Here is a 19,611-nt window from a genome sequence, read left to right as displayed (position 1 = left end):
TCCAAAATTCCATTTTGTGTCATACAAATCTGTAAACTTGCCTGCAGAGATGTACTTGGACTGAATTTTCCACTGAACTTAAAAAGTGTGCTACTGGGGCACCTGGGTGGCTCAGTCGGTTAAGCGTCCGACTTCGGCTCAGGTCATGATCTCACGGTCCGTGAGTTCGAGCCCCGCGTCGGGCTCTGTGCTGACAGCTCAGAGACTGGAGCCTGTTTCAGATTCTGTGTCTCCCTCTCTCTCTGCCCCTCCCCTATTCATGCTCTGTCTCTCTCTGTCTCAAAAATAAATAAACGTTAAAAAAAAATTAAAAAAAAAAAGTGTGCTACTATTCCTCAGTACCTTGACTTAGGGTGGAATATAGTAATGAATGGGAAGCCAAGATCAATGAGGCTAGGAGAGCCACGTCGCTGTTATGATGTAGTTAACACCTTGGAGATGTTAAGGAGGCGATGAGACTGGCCAAAAGAACTTATCGAGCAGAGAAGGACGATAAATAGACTCTGACTAGCTTGAGGAACAGACGTAGCAAAGGGAGGAAGTCTAGAATCCAGCCAAGAGTATGCTTTTATGTGAGAATGCGTCACAAGTATATTATGCTTCTTGATGGCTTTAACTTAATTTTATTTTTTGGCATTGAACCGAAGCGTAAACCGTGTAATCCAGTTCGCTTCCTCACGTACTATTGAAGTTGCTTCAGACTTGGTCAGTTTGTCTTTCATTTTGATTTTGTTCAGTATGAAAATGATAGTCCCTGGCTCCCTGCGAGTGGTCCGAACAATATTTTTTTCCAAATAGCTGCTGTAGTTAGATCAGTTGGTGCCAAGACTCTGAAAACTTAATAAGAGACATTAGAGACCTGTGAACAATGGTTAAGCAGTTAATGAGGCATTGTAGAAGGAAATAAGCCATTGACATTTTGGCCTAAAGTTGCACTCACAACCTAACTGAACAGCAGAGTGTGAAGTAAAAATCTTACTATGGTGTTCTGGTGCACTTGGGTGGCTCAATCAGTTACATGTCCGACTCTTGGTTTCGGCTCAGGTTATGATCTCATGGTTCGTGAGTTGGAGCCCCGCGTCTGGCTGTGTGCTGATGGCGCGGAACATGCTTGCGATTCTTTCTCTCTCCTTCTCTCTCTGCCCCTCACCTGCTCACTCTCTCTCTCTCCTACAATAAAAAAATAAACTTAAAAAAAATCATCTTACCATGGTTTCCTTTCCTTTGTCTTCTCTCTTCATTAGTTTGCGTCTCCATTTTTTCTCCCGTTCTCTCCTTCTGAGTCTTTCTGTCTTCCTTTCTCCCCTTTAAATGTGTTTCTCCTTTATTCCTATATTCTCCTTACTCCCTCCTCTCCACTGCTGTACCCTTGCATTGCTTTTATTATTTTCACTTTCTTCGCCCACCCCTCCGCACAGTTTTTTAACTGCCCATAGAGCTAAAGAATTAGTGAAATAGAGGTTTGTGGTTTGTAATTTAAAAAAATAGTTTGAGGAGAGTGTTTACTTTTCCAAGGAAAAAATTGTGCTTCGCTTTTTTCTGATCTTCGTTTTATTCCCTAATGAAAAGCACTGGAATAAAATCTGGCACTGAAGAACCAGTACCTTAAATCTTAGCAATTAGTATTCCCTTGATTCAGTTTTCCCCTTTGGATCAGTTGACCTTGAAAGAAGAAAGATCTCCTGTGTCTTCTCTAAACAACTAAAGATGGGCAGTTGCTGTTGCCTCTATAGGTGCTCTTAAAGATGGAGTGTCGCTGGTTTCCCAGCTCCCTGTTTCAGTGTGTCGTTATTATCATGTCTACCCGAATTTTCTTGCCGTGTAGTTTGCGCTCACGTTCTTTTGTTTGAGCCTTAGCAGAAAGAGCAAAGGGACAATGACCTCCCAGAGGTAACAGTTCAAGTTCTAGAAAATGGCTTCAAGATCACCTTTGGATCTTTTATAGCACAGTCCATGGACAGAGCATGGGCTCTGGAGCCTGACACTTGGGTCCCTGGGCGAGGCATTTACACCCTCTCTGCATCCGATTCCTCAACTATTAGAGAACATTCAGGGGACTGTTGTGATAACAAAAGTTATGTAAACTGTCGGAACACTTAGCATGGCACCCACATGTGGTGAGATACTGAGAAATGGGGGCAGACACCTCTGGAACCCCCACAGTAGGAGGCTCTTCCCATGGGAATGCTCCTGATTGTCCCTCCTACCTCTACATGACCCATAAACAGTGAGTGTGATCTGAGAATATTAAAATCAGAGAGATCAAAGAGCATTAGATATTGAGAGGAAGGGAGAAGCAGAGATAGCCAATTGGCCTCCATACCTCGTGCCTCTGTGCATAGGGACCAACCCCCTCTTTGGTAGATGTGTGACTACACTTGGGAGCTTCCCAATATGGATGTAGGAGAAATGGTGGACCTGTCATTTGCCGAATTAACTTTTTTCAAAAGGACTATGGAAGAAGGCCTGCCCCTGGGGTTGCCCCTCCTCTGCCCCCCCCACCCCTGCCCCGAGGCATGGCACAAATATCTGGTTGGTGAAGAAGCCAAGCAAATGGATAAACTGACTCTTGCAGTTTGTGGTTTCGGCCTGTGTCAGATTCTGTGCTGACAGCTCAGAGTCTAGAGCCTGCTTTGGATTTTGTGTGTCCCTCTCTCTCTGCCTGCTCGTGCTGTCTCTCTCTCTCTCTCTCTCTCTCTCTCTCTCTCTCAAAAATGAATAAATGTTAGGGGTGCCTGGGTGGCTCAGTTGATTAAGCATCCGACTTCAGCTCAGGTCGTGATCTCACAGTTTGTGAGTTCGAGCCCCACGTCAGGCTCTGTGCTGACAGCTCAGAGCCTGGAGCCTGCTTCAGATTCTGTGTCTCCCTCTCTCTCTGCCCCTCCCCCACTCACGATCTGTCTCTCAAAAATGAGTAAATGTTAAAAAAATGAAAAAAAAAATGAATTAACATTTAAAAAATAACAGAAAGAAGAAAAGAAAAAAAACCTGACTCTCTTTCAAGTGTAAGAGTTACACAAGACAATGTTCTGTGTGTTTGTGTGGTTGTGCACGTGGGTGTGTGTCATAAAGCTCGTAGAATCAAATTCTTCTCTTAGCAATACTTGAAATGCTTCTAAGAGTTAAAAAATCTCAATTACAATTTCTTGGTACTTTCATTAAATTAACCTTAAAATAGACCAAAACCAATTCAGTCAGGAAATGTTTTTATGGAAATTTATGTTGGCTAAACTCTGAAGGTTTCAGTAGGTCTTTTTTTTTTTTTTAATATTTATTTTTGAGAGAGAGAGTGCGTGTGCGTGCAAACAGGGGGAGAGGTGGAGGGAGGGGGAGACATAGGATCCAAAGCAGGCTCTTTACTGACAACAGAGAGCCCGGTGCGGTACTGGAACCCATGAACTGTGAGATCATGACCTGAGGCAAAGTCAAGCGCTTAATCAACTGAGCCACTCAGGGGCCCCGAAAGCGATTTACTTTCTAACCAAATAAACGGGAATGAATTCAAAAATTTCTCTATAATGACATCACTTTTACTTGCTTTTATTATGCTTTCCTGGGTAAAGGAAGGAGAGTTGTATTATGACTGGTGGCTGGGAATTTCCCCTGACCCAAGATGTGAACGTTATTGGTCGCAGCTATCGTGAACAGTTTCTACGAAGATAAAACTGCAGAAAATGGAATGCATTGGGCCAGTGTTGATTCCAAAGTAGAGCCATAATGCTTTCATAAATCGATGTTCTGTTTGCTGAAATTCATCTTTCTCAGAAATGCTTATGGATGTAGGGTCTCGATGAGTGACAGAGTGAGAAAATGGATCTTTTGAGGGATCTGTATATGGTGTAGTACAAGATCATTCTAGTGCTGTCAAGACAACAAGGAGATAGAAGTTAGACACCAAAGGGGGGCATATTAAAGCCGTAGAAAGCTAGTCTTTAAGGAAACCAAGAGAGGATGATACTGGTCCTCAGAATCCGAAATGGTATAAGAAACTGAGTTTGAGGGGCTGTCTTCAGGCCATAGACCTTAAAGATGTGATGAGCTAGGCTGGGGGAAGGGTCTGAGTCCATTCACTGGTATTTCCTTTGCCTCACAGTTTTAGGAGAGAAAGGAGGGTTAGGTAAGAGAATGGGATAGTGAGAGGAAATAATGGGAGACATAGTGTCCGTAGTTATCCTGTACTCCTAAACATCTTGCTGAGTAGCCCAAGAACGCAAGGCCAACATCACTTTATACCCAGGCCATTTCTCAGGACTGTGTTTGCACTCAGCAGCCTTGAGAGATAAGTAATGTCTGCCTCTGGGACAGAGTGGAGGCTTGCTTCCAATGGAATGATGAGTTCCACAAGTTCTGTGTTCCTTGCCTTTAGTGCCACCAATGTGTGCAGCAGTCCCTCTGGGACCTCTGTCCCTCTGTCCCTCTGTAGGATTTGGGAGACAAGTGACTAGTGCCAAATACTAATGCTCATACTGCATGCTTTGCCATGAGTAAAGTCCTTTGTCTCTAACCCAGAGATCTCGTGTCTTCTTCCAGCATCCTGGAAACAGTAATGAGCTTATTTATTATTTTGGAGATATGTTGAAATCAAGCCTCAGACCTAATGGAAAGGAATACAAATGTTTACAGAAAGGTTTTTTAATTCTTTTTAATGTTTATTTATATGAGAGAGAGAGAAGCAGAGTGTGAATAGGAGAGGGTCAGAGAGAGAGGGAGACACAGAATCCAAAGGAGGCTCCAGGCTCTGAGCTGTCAGCACAGAGCCCAATATGGGGCTCGAACTCACGGCCTATGAGAACATGATCTGAGCCGAAGTTGGATGCTTAACCAACTGAGCCACCCAGGTGCCCCTCCAGAAAAGTTTTGAAAGAACTTGAGTCTTCACTAATGTATTCTCTTTTTCTCTGTCCCTCATGAAGTTGTTCAACCATCTTAAAAAAACATTCATAAACTCTGAGGTTCTTGGCAATGCTATAGATAGAATTCTTGGACTCCTTAACTTTGACCTCCAAAGTCACTGAACTTCCTGAATTCTTCTGAGGCACATGAAAGACTTGATGAGAGCACTGATGTTTTTGATACTAGACTGATGGGGTCTTGGAGGTGGTCCAGCTATTCTTGCCTTTAGGCTATACTGAAATCTGGCTGTTTTTCCAATATCTCCACAGAATGAGTGAGTTTAGCCACATACCTTCAGGATTTTTTCCCTCTTAGGACATTTTTCTGCTTTGTAATTTAAATAGAATAAAAAGAATGAAATGGCTTATCATTTAAAAATTTTCCTTTTGTGGCCTTCTGTGGGTATTTAGAAATGGATCATACCCTGAGAGAAAAAAAAAAAAAAATCTTGAAGTTCACTGTCATTGTCTTTTCTCAAGGCTGAATGGTGTTCCAATTTTCTTTAAAAATCTTTCACTGTGAATCTCTTTCCTGTAACTATTTTCTGCTGGGTTCCTCAGGGAAAATGGGAAAAGAGCTTTACTTGTATGTGCTCAAGATCTTTTGATCTTTTTTTTTTTTTATTTATTTATTTTTTTATTTATTTTTGGGACAGAGAGAGACAGAGCATGAACGGGGGAGGGGCAGAGAGAGAGGGAGACACAGAATCGGAAACAGGCTCCAGGCTCCGAGCCATCAGCCCAGAGCCTGACGCGGGGCTCGAACTCACGGACCGCGAGATCGTGACCTGGCTGAAGTCGGACGCTTAACCGACTGCGCCACCCAGGCGCCCCAAGATCTTTTGATCTTGCTTAACCCTTACATACATTTTTGTTCTGCCAGAGACTTCTGTGAGTACCATTTTCTAGGGGTTGTATTAAGCTGATTCTTCAGTGGGATCATTGAGATGATTAAGTTCTAAGACTACTTCCAACGTAAGGTTTTTGAATTTATATTATTTGGGGATCCTATATCCCCAGTGCGTGTACACTTCTGTAGAGTATCATCATCCTCTATGACCAATTTGCCGTGACCAATTGGCATGACTAATTTGCCATGGTTTGTCTCAAAGACAAAGTGCTTCCAAAGATGCACTTGAACAGGAGACCCCGCCATTTCTACAAGCTTCCCTTATAGATATGCCTTGTCTTGTGCTTCAGTTTCTGGTAAACTCATTACGATTGATATTGTTGCAGTTAAGAAAAATCAGTTTTTATTTTAAAGGTCAAAAAGGAGCTCCTGTGTGGCTTAGTCAGTTAAGCGTCCCACTCTCGGTTTTGGCTCAGGTCATGATGATCTCATGCTTCATGAGATCGAGCCCTACATCGAGCCCCACGCACTGTCAGCGTGGAGCCTGTTTGGGATTCTCTCTCTCTCTCTCTCTCTCTCTCTCTCTCTCTCTCTCTCTCTCTCTCTGTTTCTCTCCCCCTACCCTGCTCATGTGAATTCTCTAAATAAATAAACAAACAAACAAACATTTAAAAATATATTAAAAAATGAAGTTCAAAACGGAGCACATATGTATAGGGTCCCATGTATTAACTTTCCACCATAGTCTGATAGAGAAATACTGAAACCAAATTCTTTTCTCTCCTTTTCCCTTGAATTTTTCAAGCTGTGCAGCCAAAAACAGGTCATGGTTTTCCTTTTGACTTTCTCAGTCATTCACTCATCAGTCAACAAATGTTTATTTGAGACTTAGCTTGCACAGGCAGCTGAGATTTAATCATCTGACTGAGTATAGTAACTGATCGTGTCGCTGTTTGCCATCAATTCTTTATTTTTTCCCTTTCATTCCTTAGTGACCTTTCTGTGGTATAGGATTTCTTGGGTTAGTGTGGAGTTAACATGAATAATTATGCAAGCATGGCCTTTGAGACTATCTTGAGAGAAGATCATTAAAACTCTGCTCAATTAGCTACTTAGTCAGGAAGTTTTTTTTTTTTTTCTATGAATTTTATTTCTGCTCTTAGAAACATTACTTTGGCTGTTACTGTAATCAACAGTTTTAAGAGTTATAGCTAGCAATCTACTGACCATTAAAGCATTGTATTTTGCCTGCAAATCATATTTAGCTGAACTTTAATAGCTTAAATGGAGTCAGAAAAATGATGTTGTAGAATGGCTTTTATTTCTATGAAAAGATATTTACCAGTGATGATTTTCATTTTCTTCCTCTGGCTCATATTCATTTTCTAATTGTTTTATTGTTAATGCCTATGAAACTGATGTGGAATCTATTGCTTAGAGTTATGGGTTTTTTTTTAAAAAAATTTTAATGTTTATTCATTTTCAAGAAAGAGAGAGACAGAGCATGAGTTGGGGAGAGGCAGAGAGAGAGGGAGACACAGAATCTGAAGCAGATTCCAGGCTCTGAGCTGTCAGCACAGAGCCCAATGCGGGACTCAAACCCATGAACTGTCAGATCATGACCTGAGCCGAAGTCTGATCCTTAACCAACTGAGCCACCCAGGTGTCCCTAGAGTTACAGTTTTTAATTGTTGAAAGGGTCAATACAATCCGATAAGGCTTCCTGTGATCTTGCCATATTTTGAAAAAACCCAGTGTCACTGATGTTAATATTGGAGTATGTGAAAAAACCACATTCTTGTTTATACTTTAAATCTTCTTGGCCTCCATGGCCACCGTAGAATCAGGTGACCAGATGTGTGTGGACTTCGACCAGCTTCCTGCAGGTACAGTCTGACTGCACCTCACCCAGGCCCTGTGCCACATGCCTCTCACTCTCTACCCCAGAGATTCTCTGAGACTGCAGCCTGAAACACCTAGCAGAAGCCCGCTGGGCATTCATGTGTATGTATGGTATCTGGGTGAGGGAGCTGTTGCCCCTAGAAATGTGACCCAAGGTTGATCCAGTTGGGCATGCCAGCCTAGGACTTTGACTCTTTCTTTTTCCCCAAGTAAGTAGATCTCATTATTTATTTAATTTATTTTATTGAGGTATAGTTGACCTACAATATTACATTATTTTCACATATACAGCATAATGATTCAACAAGTCTCTACGTTATGCTGTGCTCATCACAAGTGTACTACCCTCTGTTACCACACAGTGATATTACCATTGCATTGACCGTATGTCGTCTGCTGTACCTTTTATCATCATGACTTACTCATTACACAACTGCAAGACTGTGTCCCCCACTCTCCTTCACCCGTTTTGCCAATCCGTCTCACCCCCCTCCCCTCTGATAATCATTGGTTTGTTCTCTGTATTTATAGGTCTGTTTCAGCTTTTGTTTATTTATTTATTTTTTTGATTCCTCATATAACTGAAATCATTTGGTATTTGTCTTTCTTTGGCTTATTTCACTTAGCATTATACACTCTAGGTCCATCCACATTATAGCATATGGCAAGATCTCATTCTTTTTTATGGCTGAGTAATATTCCATTATCTATCTATGTATCGATCAATCTATCACTATCTATTTATATCTATATCATCTATATCTATATCTCATATTTTCTTCATCCAATCCTTTATGAATGGATACTTGTGTTACTTCTATAGATTGGCTATTGTAAATAATGCTGCAATAAATGTAGGGGTTATATATCTTTTCAAATTAGTGTTTTCATCTTCTTCGGGTAAATGCCCAGTAGTTAAATTACTGGATCATATGATATTTCTATTTTTAGTTTCTTGAGGAACTCTCATACTGTTTTTCATAGTGGTTACACCATTAGGGTTTCTTTTTCTCCATATCCTATGTTTTCTTCTAGGAGTTTTATGGTTTTGTGTCTTACCTTTAGGTCTTTAATCTGTTTTGAGTTTATTATTGTGTATGACGAAAGAGGGGGGTACAGTTTCACTCTTTGTTGCATGTAGCTGCCCAGTTTTCCCGGCAGCATTTATTGAAGAAACTATCTTTTTCCTGTTGCATATTCTTGTCTCCTTTGTCAGAGATTAATTGACCGTAGGACTTTGACTCTTGAAGGCATGGTAGAGAGATGCCAGGACAGCCAGTGATTGTTTATGTGATGGTGGATGTAAGAGTCCAGTGGTGTTAACGATGAGTCTCCAGTGTTGGTGCCCCCAGTGGCAGAGTCCAAAACCGTTCCCACGGAATGATTTTGATCGTCTCTCAACTGGTTACTCCCTTGGTTCCTGCCCGTATTTTCAGTTTTGCTTTTTACTCTTCATCTTAATTCTGTGAGCTATCCAATAGCTTTCCAGAAAACAACTTTTCTGCTTAAATAGTTTCTACTGTTTGCAACCATGAACTCTAACTTTGTGAAATGAGAGAGTTGGGCTAAAAATGACCTCTACATGATTGCCTTCTTTTCCACTCTATTATTACGTCGCTTCTGTTTCATCAATGTGTGTACTGTTGTGAAGTTTTTATTCTTCTTAATAAATAAAAGCAATGTGATATTCAGCTTAAATTTTTAGTTTTTCTTGGGGTTGTCTTTTGGAAAGATGAGTGTAAAGGGCAGAGAACCGTTAAGTATCAGTATGATACTGTTCTAGGATTTGATGCTTAACGGCCATGGGGCTATTTTATGGGTGTTTTGAATTAATTGTATGAACTAAAACTCAACTGGGTGATTTATGATAAAGCTACTGGAGTGCCTTTCTTTCTGTCCCTTCCTGTGGGTCAGTTAGTTCTGGGTGTTAATGAGCACAAAGGCAGAATGTAAAAATTTCCATATGTGAACAAAAAAAAAGGAAGATTTTGTTGCTGTTTTTGTTGTTATATACTATTGACTCAGTTCACACACGGCGGCAGAAGGATCTGATATTTGCTGGTCTTTCCCAGACTGGAAGACAGCAGGAAGGATCTGGATGGATCTAAATGGGTCTGGTTAAATGATACAGGGAGGCCCAAAGGAAAGACCCACGGCCAGGTACTGCAGTCTGAGGCTGGAAGTCTATGTCAGGAAGGATAGAGAGGTGACCTTTGGATGGGAGCTCAAGATGAATTTTGGAGAAATGGAGATGTGTAATGGGGATTTTTGGAGAGAAATACTTTGTGTGTGATAGAAACCATCTCCATCTCCCCCGAGACATCACAAAATCCATATTGCTTCCTGATGTCTATGGGGTAGATAATCTCTTCTTCGTGGAGGAGGTGAAGTATAGGGTGAACAGGGAGACAGCATGAAAAGACAGTCAACACTTGGATGATAGAAATCAGTTTTGCAAAATCTTATAAATGTTATTTTTTACTGTCCTTAACTGGAGCTCAGTTGGAGCTGAAAAAGATTCATGCCCGAAGGCTCTTTTCTTATGTTAGATCTATTTTCACATATATTTAGTTTATTTCCATTAAGGGAGGACTAGCATTTCCTAAGGACCTACTGTGCTCCAGTCACTAAGCCAAGTACATACCGTGGTGGGGGAGTGGCTCAGTGGGAGTTCCCTACCCTGGTGGGAGAAGTATTGGGTAAGTGGGTTCATTTAGAATCGTCTGTGGATTATACTAACAAAAGACAAGTTGACTTTTAGTCAGTTTTATTATTGTTTCTAAATTCTCTACGGTAGTGTATCAACTTTTTACCTATACCTGGGTGAACATCTCCTTTCAGTACCCACCCTGGTATGCCACTGCTTTGAACTTTTCATATATTATCTATTTTACTTCTTTTTTAAAAAAATGTTTATTTTATTTTTTGAGAGAGAGAGAGAGAGAGTGCGCTTGAGCAGGGGAGAAGCAGAGAGAGAGAGGAGGACAGAAGATCCAAAGTGAGCTCTGTGCTGACAGCAGTGAATCTGATGTGGGGCTTGAACTCACGAACTGTGAGATTATGACCTGAGCTGAAGTCAGATGCTCAACCGACGGAGCCACCCAGGCGCCCCTACTTCTTTTTTTTTTATTATTTTCTTTTTTTTATTTTAGACACAGAGAGAGGGCACAAGTTGGGGAGACTGGCAGAGGTGGGGGGGGGTGGGGAGAGAGAGAGAGAGAGAGAGAGAGAGAGAGAATGATTCCCAAGCAGGCTCCACATTCAGCACAGACGCCCGACCCAGGGCTCATTCCCATGACTCTGTGATCATGACCTGAACAGAAATCAAGAGTTGGGTGCTCAACTGACTGAACTACCCAGGTGCCCTTATATATTATCTGTTTCACCACTTAGAAGGATCCTACAAGGTGTTATCACCCACATATTATAGATGAGCCTTGAAGGACACTCAAGGCTCACTCAAAGACATTGATGGACAAGAGCAGAGAGTCAGTATTTCAGCATATTAGGCATGCAAACCTGTGCTGTCCCCACTACATTGTCCTGTCTCCTCAAGGCAGCCTGGAAAATACATCAGGATGCAAATTTTTTTCTGTTCTAGGATTTGGCAGATTACCTCTGCTCTCACTTTAGCTTCTCCCCTCATGGAGGGTAGTGTACCACTTTGGGCAGTGTCCCTGATGACAAAATACTTTGGTTGTCTTTGGTGTATAAAGCTCTTATGATGTCAGCTTTGATTGTGAAAAGAACCATATACAAGCATTCACTAAATTCAGAACTACAAGACAGTACAGCTGTCCTACTTCCCTAATGTGCTTGGCTCACCCTCAGGAAATAAACATAAATAGCATTGTGACTGCTTTGTGATTAAAGGCAAGTCTCTTGCATGAAAAAATTTATCTCTTAAAAAGTGGCTTGAAGTAATCTAAGTATCATGATGAAGTATCAAAACTAATTTACTCTTAATTACAATGTGTCCTTTTTACATGCCATAGTGAAAGGATGTGTACACAAGAGCAGTAAATTAAGAGTTCAAAGCGGTTGAGAATGTTTGCTTTGGATGGAATTAAACATTCTGCAGCTATAGAAAGATCTGTCTTGACTGCTTTTGAATTGCAACATTGTTTTTCTGTTTAGCCCCCTGTCTTCAATTCTGAATATCTATTGTTAAAATATATTTACCAAAGGTAGATTTGTTTCTCTTTGCTGTTTTTACAGTAAAAAAGGTTTTTCTTGCTTCTATATTAACACTAAAAACATTTTTGACACAAGTCTAAACAAGACAAATGTATGGATTAGATTTGTTCTGAAATAAACATGGCTTTAAGGCTTGTCTGCGGTAGTGGTAGCATAGGGAGAGGGAGAGAAAAAGGCATTTTGGCCTTTTCTAACATCCAAACACTTAGAAATATTTCTGGGTCAGTCACACACTCCTACCCAACCTCACCCCACCCCCCACCCCCCACCCCCCACCCCCCACCCCCGCCCCCAGCAGTACAGATATCCTCCTTCTTTGAACAATCCTGCCATTCATCTGGAATCCTGTAACTCTTGTGAGTTGGTGGGGGAGGCGGCGAGAGGCTGGTGAAAACTTTCCTGTTTGCTTTCCATCTCCCTCCCACTCTCCGGCCCTCCATAGTTTCGGATGCAAGTTAGCTATGGGCTATCACCCTCTTAATCTAAATTTTTTTTTTTTTTTTTTTTTTTTTTTGCCAATTAAATTATGCCACTGCCCTTAGTTTCATTTTTGTCCAAGTTTGGGCCATAGACCACCTGCACAGGCATGACCCAAGGTGCTTATTAGAAATACAGAGCCTTTATGAATCCATATCTTCATGGGTACAGCTGAGGGATCTGCACTTTGGCAAAATTTGTAAGCGCAGTGAAGTTTGAAGTCTTTGTGACCACTCAGCATTAACTAAAGGTTTAGCCATGTTGAATTGTTAGGCGACGACATCTTGGAGCTATATTTAGGTGATAATAATTTTAGCACTGGCTTAAAGTTTCGGTTCCACTAGGATTTATTGATTCCTTATATTTGTGCCAGGCTTCTTCATGTACATCCTTTCACATGACAGTCGTAAGTTGTGTGGTGAGGTGAGTATTTTATCCCATGAGTAAAGATGAAGGAATTGAGATTCCCAGATATTAAGTGACTTGACCACCCAAGTTTATACAACTGGTTAATGGTGAAACTAGGATTTGGATCAGGTTTCTGACTCCGTAACCCAACCTCTTACCTTTCTCCCATGGTTGTTCTTTTGCTGAATTACAGGTGTTTGTTGAGCTTCTACTATAGGGCAGACACTGTTCTGAGTGAAAGGGGATGAAAAATATTTCCCCAGATCACATCTGAAAGGGAAAATGTAGACAATAACAGCTCAAACAGCAGTACCCATATTAAAGCAAATGCAATAAATGAAGATTCTAAACCAGAAAAATGACATTCTTACAATCTTTATTGTTACATAAAATGAAATTCAGACATTATTAGTCTTAAGGGCTAACAACGTCCTCAGTTCTATCTAGCAGAATGTGAGAATTGTCCATAAAATATTAATTACTAAGGATTGTAACAAGGAAATACGTCCTCTGGAAATTCAATTCTATCTCATAAATAGTCTTGGCTGTGAACAACGGGTCAGATGGGAAAGAATTTTGAAGCTTTTTAAGCACTTAACCATGAGACACATTAAGCAAACATTCTTCACCTATCACCCTGAGCATCTCAGCCTCCAGATACATACAATGGATTCGGAAGAGAACAGAAGTCATTGTCTCCACTCTTGGCTTAGGTGATGGGGCTACACAGGCCTACTGCTCAGTATATTTTGAAACAAATGTCTTTCTGACATTCACCAGAGAGCGCATTTATTTATTTATTTTACTTCGATGGTGGTTCTGGCCCCTCCTGGGAGCAGAATTAAAATGAGTGACTAGTGTGAAAAAAGAGAGAGACCGAAGTTTCTAGAACCCCCATGTCTTCCCTCAAATCCAGTGAGGTTACTTGAAAATAATGCTTGAAAACAATGCACTTAAATTTCCTTCACTTAGTTCCCCGTAGAAGTACCTCCTTTGGGATTCACCTCTGGAGGCTTTTGAGGGAGTGGATGAAAGAACCAATCATGTGAGGATTATTTCTGCATCCTCTCCACATGGCTTTAGCATCACTGTTCCTACTCTCCTAAGCTGTTCTGAGAGTTATTTACACCTAATGTTTGAGTGGTTTTGTTCTCCTGACCAACTCTGCCTGGAATGTCTTTCTCTCTGGGAATGCCCCGTTGACCCTCTGTGCATTGAGTTCAGATGTCGCTACTTCCTGGCCCCCTTCATTCCTGTCCCCCTTCTAAGGAGCTAACCATTCTGTCTCCCCTGCCCAAGCTCTGCGTCTCGAACCTAGCTTCCGCAGCTGAATTTTGTACTCTTTCCTTGTCTGCTGCTTTTGAGTTATCCTGAGTTATCATGAGGGTAATATTCATGACTTAGCCATCTCTTGGTCCTTGCATTTGTCACAAGTGGGAACCACGTATAACATTTTTTAAATTCAGTCGAAACTGGTGTAAGTTTGAGATCAGTAGCAGGAGTATAGGGAATAGAATTCAGCCTTTAATACTGAAAAGGGGTTGTTCTAATCCCTGAAAGTGACTGGGAAGGTATGGAATCTGTCCTGGATGTCACTAAGGGATGTACCACTCAGTGTCAAGGGGGCTCAACAGAATTGGAGGCATCTACTGAAAGAAATCAATCTATTTCCTGCTTATACTGCCAAAGCAGTGGTAAATTCATCCAGGTATAATTCAACAGTCTCTTTATGCCTGGGTCTATTTATAACCTCTCACTGACACCCTACCCCATGCCCCTTTTTTCCTACACTGCGGTCAAGATTATGTATAGCTGAAGGTTAAGGCTCATCTCTGGACCACGACTTCACCAATACAATGCTAAACTAAGATGGGTCACCAGGTCCAATGTTTTGGATGTTTCCAAAGTCACCTCATCTTCGAGGTAGCTAGTGGAAGAGGAAAAGGTATCTGGAGCTTAACCTTCTCGCTTTACCTGAGTTTTCCCTTCTGTTCTAGCCCTTCATCTAGGAAGGAGAGATATTTCTATGCTCCTCCCCCCCCCCCCCCCCGACTGGTTGGGACTTTGTCTCTGTCATTTTCTCCTCCTTCCCAGCCTCATGGTTTATTTACCTTTTATGATAAAAAGCGATCAGGAAGAAAAACTAGCTTCTCCATTAAGGAACAAAATTAGACAATTAAAAGTATTTGCTATATTTGTCCCTGCTTATGAGGCAGAAGCCCCTACAATAGGTAGCATATCAAGTCACATCATTAATTTTCACCTTAGCAGGAGCAAATGAACAAAAAATTCCTTTTTTTGTGGGTCGTTGAAGTCAAAAAGTATCTCTGACCAAGAAAGGTACAAGCAAAACGGTAGGGAGATAAACATCACCCACTTCCCATGAAGATACTGAATGGGCCTGATTGACTGGTAAACTTATTCTTTTCACCTTGAGATTCAGACACAATGTGGGACCAACCTTCTTCGTTTATTGACTTATGACTGTGCTCCATCCTGGTATTTGGAGCTAAGTCAGGAGATTTTATTCATCTCCTAACATGTCATTGATAAGAACATTTTGTTTTCCTGATACTGGTTTTCACAGGCATTTCCATGCTGTGCATCGCCTGGTCTGGCTTTTGTCAAGAAAAGACAGTCCACTCCAGCCCTTGCCAAATGTAAGATAACGATGGATGACCTTCTTTATGCTCCTGGGGGCTTGCACTTTGAGAAGAACTCCTGGGGGAGGCATGGGGTGTGTGTGTGTGTGTGTGTGTGTGTGTGTGTGTGTGTGTGCGTGCCCACATACACGTGGTCACACATGTGAGGCCTTTGGTTTCTGCATTCTTTAAATCTCATAGTAATACTGTGGTTGGGGAATGAGTGTGGGACTTACCTGGTCATCCGTAGGAAGGGCGAGGAGGCTGGAAAAGCAGTCTTCGTGTGCGTGGGAACAAATGAAGTTCTGGCGGCTCTTCGTGCACTTAGCGGTGGGTTGTTTTTTTCTGATTGAGAACACCACTACTGGTGGAAAAAGCCCTTGTCTTACCAGTGGGTAAAAGCCATCTTTCTCTGGGAGGAAAAGGGAATGATGAATTGCTTTGAAAAATGTGGGGTCATGGCTATTTCTTGTCAGAGGAAAAAGGCGTAGTCTTTGTGGTCAGACCTGGATCTCAATCCAGGCTCCGTTCCATGCTAGCTGCATGATTTGGGGCAAATAACTCACCTCCTCCGAGCTTCAGTTTCTTCATGAGCACAAAGGCAAAAATAATACGTACCTCGCAGAGTTGTAAAATAAAGGGGGGGGGGGTAGTTACAGAGCCTAGTACGTATAAGGCGTTCAGTGAGCTCCCTTTCTCCTGTAGATGTTGCTTTTACATCCAGAAAATTAGTAAAGACAAACTCACAAGAGCTGATTTTTCTCTTACTAATCACCCACAGCAAATGGCAGGTGACTATTTTCGCAAAGTAAGGAAGTTTGTTTTATGAACTCCCCTCCTAAATAATCTTAAAGTGGTCTGTCCAAACATTTGGTGGGACACTTCATATCTCATAGAAGCTAGTTTTAGCAAAATGCCAAAAGTTACAGCTTGTATTAAAAAGGAAGAAAATGCGGGGCATCTGGGTGGCCCAGTCGGTTAAGCTTCGGACTTTGGTTCAGGTCATGATCTTGCAGTTCGTGGGTTTGAGCCCCACATCAGGCTCTGTGCTGACGGCCAGAGCCAGGAGCCTGCTTCAGATTCTGTCTGTCTGTCTCTGCCCCTTCCCCGCATGTGCTCGGTCTCTTTCTCTCTCAAAAAATGAATAAACATTAATTTTTTTTTTTTAAAAGGAAGGCAATGAGAAGCACTGGCCTATACATAAACATGGTGTCTTAGTTCAGGCTGCTATAACAAGATACCATAGACTGGGTGGCTTATAAATGGTAGAAATTTATTCTCACAGTTTTGGAAGCTAGAAATCTGCAATCAGTGTGCCAACATTGTTGGGTCACTGTGAGACCCCTTTTCCCAGTTGCAGACTTTCATTTTCTACTTCTATCTTTACATGGCGGAAAGAGAGCAGAAGAACTCTCTGGGGCACCTTTTATACGCACTAATCCTATTCATGAAGGTTCTGCCATCGTGGCCACGTTACTTCCCAAAGGTTCTACCTCCTGGTACCATCACATTGGGGGTTAGGATTTCAACATGTGAATTTGGCAGGGGGCGGAAAACACAAACATTCAGTCCATAACAAGTGGTGATTTCGTAACAAAGTTGTCCAGATATAGTCATTTCTCCTTGGAAAGGAAACCACCCATAACAGAACATCTACTACATGCTACGTATTTTCATATACATACCTTCTAATCTATATGAAATCCATACAATAATTTTTTAAGCCTTGCCTGTGATCTTTAACAAGAAATACATTTTAATTATGTCTGTGTATATACTTGTATGTAATATACATAGATAACATAATTATACGCATATATAAAATGGAAGAAAAATTCATGAAACAATGCTTATCTTATGAATCTTGTAATGGACCCTTGATATTTTCTGTTCTATACTCTTTCATTTTGTTAAAATGTTAAGTGTACCTCAAAATGATGTTATGACCTGCTAATGTATAACAACTTGCATTTTGAAAAATTCTGTCCTACCTTCTAGGTACTGTTATCTACATTTTGTTTTTTACATCGGAACTGGACATTCAAAGAGCATGTGACATGTGTCCAGGCCATATAGCCAGGAAGTGTTGGGTTATGGATTTGAACACAGCGTTTTGATTCTGAAATCTGTTTTGCTTCCGTCACACTCCGTGGCCTTTTGTGAAACTTTCCTGTCTTCTTTTTTTGTGTGTGTATCTGTCTCCCAAACATTCTTAGCTGTTCAGAGGCCATGAAACCATTAGCTAGGGCAATCCTGGAAGCAGTTAAAATAATTGCACCAGACATGAAAGGTATAGCCTCTAGAACCCTCTTCTTTGCCGGGTTCTTGCTGAGTGCGCCCTGCATGCAGAAAACCTGGTCTCTTTATTCAGATGTGTTAAAATATCATTTTGTTTTTCCTTTCCAAAGGGAGGCACAAGCTGCTGGTTGAAACTGAGGAGAAAAATGCCTATTTACTGTTTGGCTTTCCAGTTTGCACCCACTTGGCCTAGAGAATGAACAAAATGAAGGCAACATAAAGAAGGCAATGTTGCACCCCTGGATTCATTTTGATGATTTTTTACCAACACCTTAAAGCAGACCAGAGAATGTGACACAGCCATGTTTTATAGTCTATCTTGTTTTTCCTGTGACATGTTGCTTTCCGGAACTCTTAAAAATAATAAGCTTTGCAAATCCAGTGTAAAAAATAGCTAGTGTGTTTAAAAAAATCTTTTTTTTTAAGAGGGGGGTGGTGGAGAGGGGCAGAGGGCGAGAGAGAGATAGAGAGAGAATCTTAAGCAGCCTCCACGCTCAGTGCAGAGCCCAATGTGGGGCTCAATTCCATGATCCTGGGATACTGAGCTGAGCCCAAATTAAGAGTTTAAAGTTCATCCAACCCAACCAAAGGTTTGACGCCCCTATTTTAAAAAATCTTTTATTCAGAGAGTCTGGAAAGACCGTTACATGGCCTTGCCCCCATTTGCAGTTAAATGGAGAGAATTACCTTATCTGTGAGATTTTTCACTGAAGAACTCCAAGAGTCTGACAAGCCAAAGCCTGCCAATGCCTCAGACAGCAACTGCTTAGAAGCTCAGTTAAGTCCAGGCCAGAGTTAAGCCTGGTTAAGTCAGGCATGTATTTTGACATTCTAATACTAAGCCTTCTTATTCAAATTGCCAGAATGTATAAGTGATTACTACAAAATTCTGTAGTTTTGGTTTTTTTCTTAAAGAACAGAAGAAGAAAGGAAGAAAGAGATTGCGGGCATTGATAGAACTCAACGGCCACGAAGGATTGGACGACTGCCCAGAAAACCAGAAAAATCTCTATTTTGACCGGTAAAATCTCTATTTTGACCGGTCGTGCCTTCAATCAATAAATATGTATGTTTTTCTCAGGAAGTGTACTCATTGCAAAATTAATTTCTTTATATGTCCTCTGTTCCAGAAAGCATTTGGGTGACTGGGCGCTTCCTCTGAGCCAAGTTTCTGGTTCCAGTGCTCTGTGTAATGGCATCTCACGGAAGGTCACTGGAGGCCGAGTTGCGGGGATGGCAAGAACTGACTGGGGTTGAGTGGTCGCATGGGACTTTGTTTAATGGGTAGTTCTTGGGGTTATGGAGACACACATCGTTTCCTCCCTGCATGTTGCTGAGAACAGTGACTACTACAATTGACTTTGTTCTGTAGAATAAGAGCCCTTTTCTTAGACTTATAGAACTCAAAGAGGGCTTGGGATTATGGTGATAAACTAAAGGGGCTCCTGATCATTTATGGCCTCTGTGTGTGTGTGTGTGTGTGTTCGTTTATTTAAAAAAAAAAAAAAGCATTCGTTTACTTATTAAAAAGAAAAAGCATAAAGCTGAAAACCAAAACAAAATATCCTTGCCGTCAAGGAGCATCCATTAACTTTTGACACATTAGTGCCTAATCCAGGGTCTATGTTCCTTGAGAAGATTAATTATTTCCTAGGCTTCTTTACAGACTTGGTTTCTCTAGAATGAAGGATTCCAGAGAACTGTGGGCTCCATGTAAGAGAGCCCAGTGGGGCTTTTTAACGGTCCACCGGACTAGCCTTTGTGTTGCAAGTGAGTTTTGGGGCCAGGATCAAGAACTCTTCTTTTAAATAAAAATTTTGTTGAGCACTCGCTTTGTCTGAAACAGACTCTACAAGGGCATCGTACCTGGAATACAACAGAAGCCCAGTGAATATATTTTGAAAAAAACGTAGGGATGGTTAATTCTTGGACCCCATCTCAGTGA

This window comes from Panthera onca, chromosome D4 (genome assembly GCF_046562875.1).
Source record: "Panthera onca isolate mPanOnc1 chromosome D4, mPanOnc1 haplotype 2, whole genome shotgun sequence".
Taxonomy (NCBI): Eukaryota; Metazoa; Chordata; class Mammalia; order Carnivora; family Felidae; genus Panthera; species Panthera onca.
Note: the sequence above shows the minus strand (reverse complement) of the source record.